This window comes from Phyllobates terribilis, unplaced genomic scaffold, assembly GCF_046119375.1.
Source record: "Phyllobates terribilis strain yellow unplaced genomic scaffold, ASM4611937v1 Scaffold_2__4_contigs__length_985480577, whole genome shotgun sequence".
In the NCBI taxonomy this organism is placed as follows: domain Eukaryota; kingdom Metazoa; phylum Chordata; class Amphibia; order Anura; family Dendrobatidae; genus Phyllobates; species Phyllobates terribilis.
The window spans coordinates 272,545,029-272,558,541 of record NW_027362762.1 but is presented as its reverse complement, the minus strand read 5'-3'; positions in this window follow the sequence as shown (position 1 = coordinate 272,558,541).

Below are 13,513 nucleotides of genomic sequence, written 5' to 3'. Positions count from 1 at the left end.
CATTTTACAGATGAAACTACTAATAAAAATAAAATGCAAATTAAATAGACTTAATAGATGTAAAATAAATTTGCATTTAAAGTTTCATGTTTTTTACTTTTTACATAATTTTTACGCCATTTTTGAATGTGTTAATACATGATTAAGAAAGTAGAATAGTTTCTCTGCTACAGCTAAGCATCTTCCATATTTACAGGTAAACACTTCTGAGCAGAAGCGTGAACATTTCCTTAGGCAATAGTAAATTAATTATGTCACATCACTGATTTGCCTTATTGTGTGGTGAAACTAATTGATGTAATTTTGAAATAATGCACAATGATATAATTCAATTTATTGTAAGTATAATTGATGCATATCTAGGTTTAAATTGTAAGCTTCATAGCAGGATGGACTTGATTGATGTTGATTGTTATAAGCTTACCTTGCACGTATATTGTTGTAAATAGATTTTTCTCTTTGATTCAGGGCTTGGTTAAATCATTATATGACATTTAATCATAACCAGTATCAACCTTCAGTCAAAAAAAATATGTAATTTTATAATTTTGTTGAATTAATTGCAGCTCACTGTGTAATGTAATGAGTGTACATTTTGTTAAATTCTTAATATACTGTATAATAAAAATAATAATGATGATTATAATTAGAAAACTGTGTGGACATTTTCTTTTTATAATGGACAAGGTATACAAAAGAAAAAATGTCATACAAATAATTATACACCATGTAAATTAAAATTTCAACCCAAAGTTCCAGAAATTCCAAAAAGGCTTGCTGAGTGAACTAAGTATTGCATAGAGTGTAAGGACCCAGTGCATAATATAACACAATACAAAAGTTTAACACTAGAGATGAGCGAATATTTAGACATTCGCCGATTTTATTCGTCGAACATTCGTTGAACATTTCCGAACACCATTTTATTCAATGGGGGGACAAAAAAAAGCATATACAACACCTTCAAATGAGACCAAAAGCTGCCAAAACATATCAAATTAGGGGTAGACACCAGGAAAGTGCCATCAATTGACCCAAAGTACAAGTACTACAATTATTATTACTATTACAGCGACATTTATTCCGTGGCGTGTTACATGTGAAAAGGGGTAACCGACTAGTACAAGAAGAGAGAGGACCCTGCCTGCGAGAGTGCACAAGAAATGTACAAGAGATTGATGAGGGTACAGTAGGTCAGGGTACAGCTAGTTGTGCAGCGGTATGCTGGAGCGAGGGTTACAGCAAATTGTACGCTTGTCACAAGAAGTGGATCTTCAGCTTCATTTTCAAGGTTGCCATGGTAGGCAACAGTCTGATGTGTTGGGGTACAGCATTATCACAGTAGGGGAGATGCACGGGACAAATATCCTGAGATCCTAAATCATGGTAAGCTTCCAGGAGCTCACAACTGAGCAGTTTAACCCCTACATCAATTAATATGAAGGCGAAAGACTTCTAATGAGTGCAGGAGTGGGAGGAATCAGACGCTGCTGTCTTTTGTCTCCTCTCTCGCATGGTAAACCCATGACACCTTGTAAGCTTCAACACAATGTTCACAAGGTAGACATCAGTGGTGGTCAGTCTCCTAGACAATGAGCTAACTCCTTTATGATGATAGAGGATAACATCTGCAAGTAGTGTGTATGTTCTCCCCATGTTTGCGGGGGTTTCCCACAGGTTCTCCGGTTACCTCCTCATTAAAAAAGCAGCCATACAGGAGTGTTCACAGTTCAAAAAATTAGGGCCTGACACCACTTTTTCCATGGCCATCAGATTGGAGATGGTGGAGATCCACCTCATACCTTTGTCATGTGTGAGAGGAAACAATCTTTTACGTGACTACAACTGTGCGACCGAGAGCTTACTGCAGTGCAAAGAGAGGGCAAAGTACGGTGAAACAGACAAACTGCTGGACCATGAGTGAGGAGCAAGGGGACATGTAATGGTGGATTGAGAAACATGTGGTGTGCTAGGTGAAACAAACACAGCAGGCATGTCTACTTCCATTACAGCTGATGGGCTCTCACTCAGCCTGATTGGAGCAGGTAGAGAACCAGAATTTCTGCAGTGGGAGACCTGCGTGACAATACTTGGCACAGTAACAGAGGAGGAGGAATAAGCAGCGGATGTGGTTGATTGTGCGGCTGATGGATGTAGAGGTCCGCATTTTATCGGAGTGAGATTGCCAGAGTAATACATGTTGATTGTGCATGTGAAGGTTCATGCATGTAGTAGTCAAATTATTGCACTTTTTAGCTCTACTGAGTTTTTTTATTGCAAAGTTTGCAGATAATTAGAGCTGGCTCATCCTTTGCGGTCTCAAAAAAGGCACAGGCTAGGCAACCCTTGCTGCCCGTGCGAGCTGCAGACCCAAGACTGCTGCTGGTCACTACCACGGTTATTGCTAAGGATGCAGTGCTCCTCGTACTTGCATCTCTCCATGCATGTGCCGGAGGACGCAACATACCCTCCTTGTATTCTTACTCCTCCACCTTCTCAGACGAGCTACTTAGCTGTGTGCCTCTGGGTTCACACCAAGTTGGATGTACAACCTCATCATCATCCAATGTGTTATCCCATTACTCGCCCTCATAGTCACCCTCCTCCTCTTCTTGCCCTGACAGCACAGTAGAGTCGAAGGTCAGGAAACTGTTCATATCCATTTTTTTTCTCCTGTATGGAGAACAATATTTTCCCCAAACAATTTTAAGTTGAGATGTAGTCTGCTTTAAATTTACATATTGAGCTTATCAGGTTTGTGTACTCAGGTGCAGAGAAGAATATCTGCCACAAACAATTTTACGTTGAGATGTTATCTGCTTTATATACTCATTTTGAGTTTATCAGGTCTGTGTACCCCTGTGTGGAGAAGAATATCTGACCCAAACAATTTTAAGTTAAGATGTAGTCTGCTTTATATACCCATTTTGAGTTTATCAGTTCTGTGTACCACTGTGTGGAGAAGTAAATGTGCCACAAACAATTTTAAGTTGAAATGTAGTCTGCTTTATATACCAATTTTGAGTTTATCAGGTCTGTGTACCACTGTGTGGAGAAGTATGTGTGCCCCAAACAATTTTATGTTGAGATGTAGTATGCTTTATATAGCCATTTTGAGTTTAACAGGTCTGTGTACCCCTGTGCAGAGAAGATTATCTGCCCCAAACAATTTTAAGTTGAGATGTAGTCTGCTTTATATAGCCATTTTGAGGCTTTCAGGTCTGTGTACCCCTGTGTGAAGAAGAATGTCTGCCACAAACAATTTTAAGTAGGGATGTAGTCTGCTTAATAAACCCATTTTGAATTTTTCAGGCCTGTGTACTCCTGTGTGAATAAGAATATCTGCCCCAAACAATTTAATGCTGAGATGTAGTCTGCTTTAAATACCCATTTTGAGCTTATCAGGTCAGTGTACCGCTGTGTGGAGGACAATATCTGGACCCAAAAAATTAATTTCACTAGAGTATAACTATTACTAATTTTAAGTTGAGATGTAGTATGCTTTATATAGCCATTTTGAGTTTAACAGATTAGTGTACCCTTGTGCAGAGAAGATTATCTGCCCCAAACAATTTTAAGTTGAGATGTAGTCTGCTTTATATACTAATATTGAGTTAATTAGGTTTGTGTACTCCGGTGCGGAGAAGAATATCTGCCCCAAACAATTTTAAGTTGAGATGTAGTCTGCTTTATATACCCATTTTGAGTTTAGCCGGTCTGTGTACCACTGTGTGGAGAAGTATATGTGCCCAAAACAATTTTAAGTTGAGATGTAGTCTTCTTTATATAGCCATTTTGAGTTTATCAGGTCTGTGTACCGCTGTGTGGAGAAGTCTGTGTGCCCCAAACAATTTTAAGTTGATATGTAGTCTGCTTTATATAGCCATTTTGAGTTTATCAGGTCTGTGTACCCCTGTGTGGAGAAGAATATCTGACCCAAACAATTTTAAGTTGAGATGTAGTCTGCTTTATATACCAATTTTGAGCTTATCAGGTCTGTGTAACACTGTGTGGAGAAGAATGTGTGCCCCAAACAATTTTAAGTTGAGATATAGTATGCTTTATATAGACATTTTGAGTTAAACAGATTTGTGTACCCCTGTGCAGAGAAGAATATCTGCCCCAAACAATTTTAAGTTGAGATGTAGTCTGCTTTATATACTAATAGTGAGTTAATCCGGTTTGTGTACTCCTGTGCAAAGAAGAATATCTGCCCCAAACAATTTTAAGTTGAGATGTAGTATGCTTTATATAGGCATTTTGAGTTTAACAGATTTGTGTACCCCTGTGCAGAGAAGAATATCTGCCCCAAACAATTTTAAGTTGAGATGTAGTCTGCTTTATATACCCATTTTGAGTTTATCAGGTCTGTGTACCACTGTGTGGAGAAGTATATGTGCCCAAAACCATTTTAGGTTGAGGTGTAGTCTTCTTTATATAGCCATTTTGAGTTTATCAGGTCTGTGTACCGCTGTGTAGAGAAGTCTGTGTGCCCCAAACAATTTTAAGTTGAGATGTAGTCTGCTTTATATAGCCATTTTGAGTTTATCAGGTCTGTGTACCCCTGTGTGGAGAAGAATATATGACCCAAACAATTTTAAGTTGAGATGTTATCTGCTTTATATACTCATCTTGAGTTTATCCGGTCCCTGTACTCCTGTGCAAAGTAGAATATCTGCCCCAAACAATGTTAAGTTGAGATGTAGTCTGCTTTATATACCAATTTTGAGTTTATCAGGTCTGTGTACCACTGTGTGGAGGAGAATGTGTGCCCCAAACAAATTTAAGTTGAGATGTAGTATGCTTTATATAGCCATTTTGAGTTAAACAGGTCTGTGTACCCCTGTGCAGAGAAGAATATCTGCCCCAAACAATTTTAAGTTGAGATGTAGTCTGCTTTATATACTAATATTGAGTTAATCTGGTTTGTGTACTCCTGTGCGGAGAAGAATATCTGCCCCAAACAATTTTAAGTTGAGATGTAGTCTGCTTTATATACTCATTTTGAGTTTATCAGGTCTGTGTACCACTGTGTGGAGAAGTATATGTGCCCCAAACAATTTTAAATTGAGATGTAGTATGCTTTATATAGCCATTTTGAGTTTAACAGGTCTGTGTACCCCTGTGCAGAGAAGAATATCTGCCCCAAACAATTTTAAGTTGAGATGTAGTCTGCTTTATATAGCCATTTTGTGGTTTTCAGGTCTGTGTACCCCTGTGTGAAGAAGAATGTCTGCCACAAACAATTTTAAGTAGGGATGTAGTCTGCTTAATATACCCATTTTGAATTTTTCAGGCCTGTGTACTCCTGTGTAAATAAGAATATCTGCCCCAAACAATTTAATGCTGAGATGTAGTCTGCTTTATATACCCATTTTGAGCTTATCAGGTCTGTGTACCGCTGTGTGGAGAACAATATCTGGACCCAAAAAATTAATTTCACTAGAGTATAACTATTGTAGAGGAGACCAAAACTTCTTCCACTACAACCAACCCAGCACAAGGAGACCCAATCAGGAGTGTTCACATTTCCCTAAATTAGTGCCTAACACCATCGAAGTGACATCAATGTCACTACAGTAGAAATAGTATAATTGGGACTGACACTTCTTCCCCTACAGCCAGCCCAGTAAATGGAGACCCAATCCGGAGTACTCCCATTTGAAAACATTTGGGCCTAAAACCACCAGAGTGCCATCGATTTCACTCGGGGACCGACACCTCTTCCACTACAGCCAACCCAATAGATGGACAACCAATCAGGATTCCCCACATTTCCAAAAATTAGTGGCAGACACCAACAAAGTGGCATCAAGTTCAGTACAGTAGAAATTGTACAATTAGCAATGACACCTCTTCCCCTACAGCCAACCCAGTAGATCGGGACCCAATCAGACCCTACTCCATCCTGCCCCAAATCCAACCTAAAAAATTTTGGGCATCAGTGCAAATGTTTTCCTCCTCTTCTTGACTATGTGAATATTTGAAGTAAACTTCTGATGCCCATGGTATAGAATGGGTGAACAGTTCTATAGACTCACCCATCTGTGGTTCGCTACAGTCAGTTAAGAACTTGGACAGTTGTGATGCATGGGGAAGCAAGGGTAATTGGGGTGCCACCTCTGTGTACTGTACTGTGTGTGATGTTGAGGTAGAGGAAGAAGAGGAGAGGCCACTTGAAGCAGCGCTTGCCATCCACTGGAGCACCTGCTCTTTCTGACCCTTATCAACAAGGCGTATCGCTGTGCGGCTGCCAAAGAAAGGGGGAGGAGTAGCCCATTGACTAAAAGAAGTTTTCAGTTGTTTTCGGATAGGAAATGACGGTGTTGGTTCACTAGTGCTTTCACTAACATTACCACCTACCCAACGTGTACCTTGAACACCAAGCTCATTCCCCCTTCCACTACGACCTCTCTTTTTCCCACTCATGTTGCTCAGATACTGTGGTAGGAGCATGCTATTAGCAAAACAAAATTAGATTTTTTCCTCTGCAACAGCTCTGCACACACCTGAATTTCAGTGGCACTAAATGACAAGGTAAGATATGGCTCGTGTATAATGTTACTAACAGAACAAAGTGTTTTTTTTAGTGTGGATGAGGTCTGTATAACATAGGAGATATTATCCAAAATATTTCAAACTGAGATATCCTTGCTGTTTAAGGTTAGGAACTGAACAAAGTATTTTTTCAGTGTGATGAGGCCTGTATAACATACGAGTAGTGATGGGCGAGCACTAAAATGCTCAGTTCTCGATACTCGGGTCGAGCAAATTGGAATGCTCGGGTGCTCGAACCGAGCAATGACCCCAATGAAAGTCTATGGGAAACTCGAGCATTTTTCAGGCGGCATTCACCGCGGTGGTCTGCAGAGGACTAAAAATTGCCTAAATTGATGGAAACAGTGCTCAAATGACATGGGAACAGCATGGGGAAGACCCCTGGAAGCATTTCTGACTCCCAGGTCACTGCTGTCAACAACGTTGTCAGAGGTATTATGCCACTTTTACGGACTCAAAATAAAACATACAAAAACGAAACCAAAATGGATATTCCTGGGAAATATGTTAAGGAACATCCTTTCCAGGGTAATAACTTGTATATAAGGCAAAATAAATAACCAAAACCAAAAATACTCCTCCACACCATGGGCTATGTTCACACATAGCGTTTTTGATGCGTTTTTGCAATTTTGCATTGCTTTCAACCATGACAAAAGCATTCACCGGGAAATGTCATTTTAACATTTTACAACCTTATCTGGCCATGTGGTGTTTGAGACATGATCAGGCACATCCTATTTCATTTATAAAGGAGGGACTCTGAAAGTCACAAGGCCTATTTTTATAGGGCCATCAGGCGGCCTTTACTATTCTTAAAGGGTCAGCAGTCGGCTATGCTTTGTTTTTCCCATTACTAAAGAGTGGGTCTCCTATACTGTTATTGCGTACGCAGTGAGTGGCAGGGCTGCCCAAAATTTGGATGCACTCCAATACCCCTTTGAAAATTTGCACGCACCCCAATACCACTTTGAAGAGAATTAGAGGGGGGCCTCCTGAAAACAATGTTCCCATTATTAGGAAGTGGGTCTCCCATACTGTTTCCCTATGCAGTAAATGCAAGGGCTGCCTAAAATTAAGATCTATTCCAATGCCCCTTGGAAGAGAGACGTAGAGGAGGACCTCCTAAAAAAAAATGTTCCCAATATTAGGAAGTGGGTCTCCCATTGTGTTGCCGATGCAGTGAATGCAAGGGTTGCCAAAAATTTGGAGGCACTCCAATGCCTTTTGGAAGTGACGTGGAAGTCAGAGGGCCTCTTGAAAATGGGAATTGGATGTTTTGCCCCCAGCAGTTCGCCCCCAGCAGTGTGCCCCCAGCAATTCGCCCTCGGGTACATTTCGCCCCCGCACATTTCATCCCCAGCATTTGGCCCACAGGATGTTTTGCCCCCGCACATCTCTCCCCCGCACATATCGCCCCCAGTTCGAAACGTCCGGGAGTGAAATGTGTGGGGGCGAAATGTACCTGGGGGTGAACAGATGGGGGCGAACAGCTGGGGGCAAATTGCTGGGGGCGAACTGCTGGGGGCGAAACTTCCTATAACCTGAAAAAATGTTTCCATTATTAGGAAGTGGGTCTCCCATTGTGTTTGCCTATGCAGTTAATGCAAGGGTTGTCAAAAAATTGGAGGCACTCCAATGCACCTTGGAAGAGATGTGGAGATCAGAGGGCCTCCTGAAAACAATGTTCCCATGGTTAGGAAGTAGGTCTCCCATTCTGTTTGCCTATGCAGTGAATGCAAGGGTTTCCAAAAATTTGGAGATACTCCAACGCCCCTTGGAAGAGACGTAGAGGGCCTCATGAAAAAATGTTCCCATTATTAGGAAGTGGGTCTTCCATAGTGTTGTACTATGCAGTGAATGCAAGGGCTGCCAAAAATTGGGAGGCACTACAATGCACCTTGGAAAAGATTTGGAGGAGGGCCTCATAAAAAATATGTTCCCATTAGAAAGGAGCGGGCCTCCTATACTTGTAATGCCCATGCACTAAGTGTATGGGCTGACAAACATTTAACCCTGGGGGGTATACATGAACATACTGTATAAAAAAATTTTTTACCGGCATCATAAACACACTTTAAAAAAATTATGTGGGTGTTGCATCTTGGACCGTGGTCACCCTGGTGATATGGTGGTGGAAGATGAGGATGAGGAGAAGGAGGAGGACAAGAGCAAATAGCCAAAATCAGGAAGCATATACTCATGTGTGGGTGTGAAAAGGTGCATGGAAATACACCTCCGAAAAAAAGACACTGGATTTGAGTTTATGTTACGCTGCTATCATACAGTGGTGTTGAGAAGTCTGGCCCAATCCAGTCCTTGTTCATTTTTATAAGAGTCAGCCTGTCAGCATTTTCAGTTGACAGGCAGATGCGCTGATCAGTTATACAGTGGTGGCCAAAAGTATTGGCACCCCTGCAATTCTGTCAGATAATACTCAATTTCTTCCTGAAAATGATTGCAATCACAAATTCTTTGGTATTAATATCTTCATTTAATTTGTCTTCAATGAAAAAACACAAATATAATTGCCCTAAAGCGAAATTGGATATAATTCCACACCAAACCTAAAAAAGAGGGTGGACAAAAATATTGGCACTGTTTGAAAAATCATGTGATGCTTCTCTAATTCAAGTAATTAACAGCACCTGTAACTTACCTGTGGCACCTAACAGGTGTTGGCAATAACTAAATCACACTTGCAGCCAGTTAACATGGATTAAAGTTGACTCAACCTCTGTCCTGTGTCCTTGTGTGTACCACATTGAGCATGGAGAAAAGAAAGAAGACCAAAGAACTGTCTGAGGACTTGAGAAACCAAATTGTGAGGAAGCATGAGTAATCTCAAGGCTACAAGTCCATCTCCAAAGACCTGAATGTTCCTGTGTCTTCCGTGCGCAGTGTCATCAAGAAGTTTAAAGCCCATGGCACTGTGGCTAACCTCCCTTAGATGTGGACGGAAAAGAAAAATTGATGAGAGATTTCAATGCAAGATTGTGCGGATGGTGGATAAAGAACCTCGACTAGCATCCAAACAAGTTCAAGCTGCCCTGCAGTCCGAGGGTACAACAGTGTCAACCCGTACTATCCGTCGGCGTCTGAATGAAAAGGGACTGTATGGTAGGATACCCAGGAAGACCCCACTTCTTACCCTGAGACATAAAAAAGCCAGGCTGGAGTTTGCCAAAACTTACCTGAGAAAGCCTAAAACGTTTTGGAAGAATGTTCTCTGCTCAGATGAGACAAAAGTAGAGCTTTTTGGGAAAAAGCATCAACATAGAGTGTACAGGAAAAAAAGAGGCATTCAAAGAAAAGAAAACGGTCCCTACAGTCAAACATGGCAGAGGTTCCCTGATGTTTTGGGGTTGCTTTGCTGCCTCTGGCACTGGACTGCTTGACGGTGTGCATGGCATTATGAAGTCTGTAGACTACCAACAAATTTTGCAGCATAATGTAGGGTACAGTGTGAGAAAGCTGGGTCTCCCTCAGAGGTCATGGGTCTTCCAGCAGGACAATGACTCAAAACACACTTCCAAAAGCACTATAAAATGGTTTGAGAGAAAGCACTGGAGACTTCTAAGGTGGCCAGCAATGAGTCCAGACCTGAATCCCATAGAATACCTGTGGAGAGATCTCAAAATGGCAGTTTGGAGAAGGCACCCTTCAAATATCAGGGACCTGGAGAAGTTTGCCAAAGAAGAATGGTCTACAATTCCAGCAGAGCATTGTAAGAAACTCATTGATGGTTACCGGAAGCGGTTGTTCGCAGTTATTTTGGCTAAAGGTTGTGCAACCAAGTATTAGGCTGAGGGTGCCAATACTTTTGTCTGGCCCATTTTTGGAGTTTTGTGTGAAATGATCAATGATTTGATTTCATTCTCTTTTGTGTTTTTTCCTTGCAAGCAAATTAAATGAAGATAATAATACCAAAGAATTTGTGATTGCAATCACTTTCAGGAAGAAACTGAGTATTATCTGACAGAATTGCAGGGGTGCCAATACTTTTGGCCACCACTGTAATTCCACCAATGACACTAAAAACCCGCTCTGATAAAACGCTAGCGGCAGGGCAGGCCAGGACCTAAAAGGCGTAGAGAGCCAGTTCATCCCATGTATCCAGCTTGGATACCCAATAATTCTAAAGCACAGAGGAATCACGGAGGACGCTGGTACGGTTGGCAAGGTACTCTCTGAGCATCTTCCCAAACTTTGCACTCCTATGAGAGTACCCCGCACCTCAGGGCCTGTGCGATGGAAGGGGGCTGAGTAAACTGTCCCAGAACTTTGACAGTGTTCCCCTGCCTCTGCTGGATTGCATTTGTGTCTCTATTGGCTATACTCCTTGGTTGTCCAACAAACTGTGACCTCTGTCGCCAGCATTTTCAGATGGGAATGTATTTAATCGTTCCGCAACAAGGGCCACTAGTACTGCCCCATTTTTTGTAGACCTGTCCACCTCAGGAATAAGGGATATAAAGTTCTCCTTGTAGCGTGGGTCTAGAAGTGACACCAACCATTAATGACTGTCAACCAAAATTTTGAGAACATAAGGGTCACGGGAAAGGCAGCGTAACATTAACTCAGCCATGCGTGCCAGACTGCTAACAGGCAAGACTTCAGTGTCCTCACCAAGAGGACGACTGACCATGCTGTCCTCCTCATCCTCCTCCCTGTCCTCAGGCCATTCACGCTGAACAGACGGCATGACAGTTGTGCAGGTAGTACCATCAACAGCACATGGAACTAGCTCCTGTCCTTCCTCCTCCTCTTCCTCATTGTCACCCAATACATGTTGGGATAAGATGAGGCTGGGCTGTGTATAATGCCCTGTATGAATCCTTGCTCCATCTCATCGTGCTCCTCCTGCAATGCATCCTCATTGATTGAGAGCAGAGAGTGTTTCAGAAGACAAAGAAACGGGATGGTGATTCTAATTAAGGCGTCATCACCGCTCACCATCTTGGTGGAGTCCTCAAAGTTTTGGAGGATGGTACATATGTCTGAAAACCATATCCACTCCTGAGGTCTTTTGTGTGGAGGCTGAACTGAATACCGACGGCCTTGTTAATACTGGTAGTCAACAACTGCCCTCTTCTGCTCACAAATCCTTCCCAACATTTGCAGAGCAGAGTTACAACGCATGGGAACCTCACACAACAGTCGGTGAGCCAGAAGCTGCAAACGCTGCTGAAGCAAAGCAAGGGTGGCAGAAACTGTAGCTGACATTCTAAAATGGGCACACAGATGGTGTACTTTGACAAGCACATCCGGCAGCTCCGGGTAGGTTATGAGAATCAGCTGAACCACGAGGTTAAGCACATGGGCTAGGCATGGTACATGTGTCAGCTCGCCTCGCCTCAGAGCCGCCACCAGGTTCCAGCAATTGTCACACACGACCATGCTGGGCTGTAGGTTCAGTGGTGTCAGCCACAGATCTGCCTGCTCTTTCAGAGCTGTCCACAACTCTTCAGCATTGTGCGGTTTGTCATCTAAGCATATTAGCTTCAGCACAGCCGGCTTGGCTGCTGCAGTGCTTCCAGCTTGTGACTGATGTGGTCATTTCGGAGATGGAGGCTGAAAATGAGGAGGAGGCTGAGCAGGATGACGTGCAGGAGTTGTAGACTGTGGGGGCAACCCTGATTGACCTTGGGCAATCCTCGGCTTTTGGAGGATGTGTTCCGTCCCATGGTCTGACTGGGTCCCAGCTTCCACTATGCTAACACAGTGTGCCAGCAGCGAGATGTACCATCCCTGCCCACAAGCACTTGTCCACTTGTCCGTGGTTAGGTGCACTTTCCCTGTAACTGCATTGCTGAGGGCATGGCTAATGTTTGGGACACGTGCTTGTGTACTGCGGGGACGGTACACCGGGAGAAATAATGGCGGCTGGGGACCGAGTACCGAGGGACGGCTGCAACCATCAGGTTGCGGAAAGCTTCCACCTCCACGAGCCTAAAAGTCAACATTTCGAGTGTAAGCAGTAGCGAAATGTGGGAATTTAGTAGTGTGGCCTGTTGTGCATTGCTGCGTATTTGTGCTCCACGGACTGGCGTATGAACAACTGAATGCTGCGCTGGGACAAGCACGTGCTTGCTAATGGTGCTCGTTGAGAGTGTGAAATGACAGGTGCAGGGCAGGAGGCATCTTCGCATGCACTATGGACAGGGTTTGGCCCATAAAGTCGGGTGCTTTGCTGCCTTGTGCCTGATCATGCTGGTGATGGTCAGGCTGGTAGTTTTGCTACCCCTGCTGATGCTTGCCTGGCAGGTGGTGCAAATTGTCTTTTTGGGGTTATCGGCAAAGTCTTTAAAAAACAACCAAACTCGGGAAGACTTAAAAGTTATACTGGCAACTTTGGTCGTGTTGGTGTTACGGGGAATGGTTGTCCGCCTTATTTCATCTGTCAACACACTGCTTCTTCCTGCCTGTTGGGGTGCTCTGCCTCCCTCCCACTGTGTGATGCTGTCCTCACTCTGCATGTCCTCATGCCATGTTGGACATATCATCCACCACCTCATCTTCCACTTCCACACCCTGGTACTCCTCCTGACTTTCTGGCAATTGTGTCTCATCATCGTCCACCTCTTGTGACACTTTCCCACTGTCGCCTTCATAAGACCGTGGCTGCTCAAATATTTGGGCATCGCTACATGCGATCTCCTCTTACCCCGCTTCAAGTGGACCAGGCGAGAGGCCCGAATCTATAAATAGAAAAGTGAACAGCTCTTCGGAGTGTCCAATTGTGGGATCAGTTGTCTCTGAGCACTCAGCATGGTGGGAGGAAGGAGGATCAGGGTGAGGAATATGCGTTCCAGACTCACGGCTACTGAGACTTCACTGTGTGGAAGACAGGGTGGTGGTGGTGGTGGCTAAGTGACTGGAAGCATTATCTGCTATCCAACCAATAACTTTTTCACACTGCTTTGTGTTCAATATTGGTCCTTTATTAATTGGG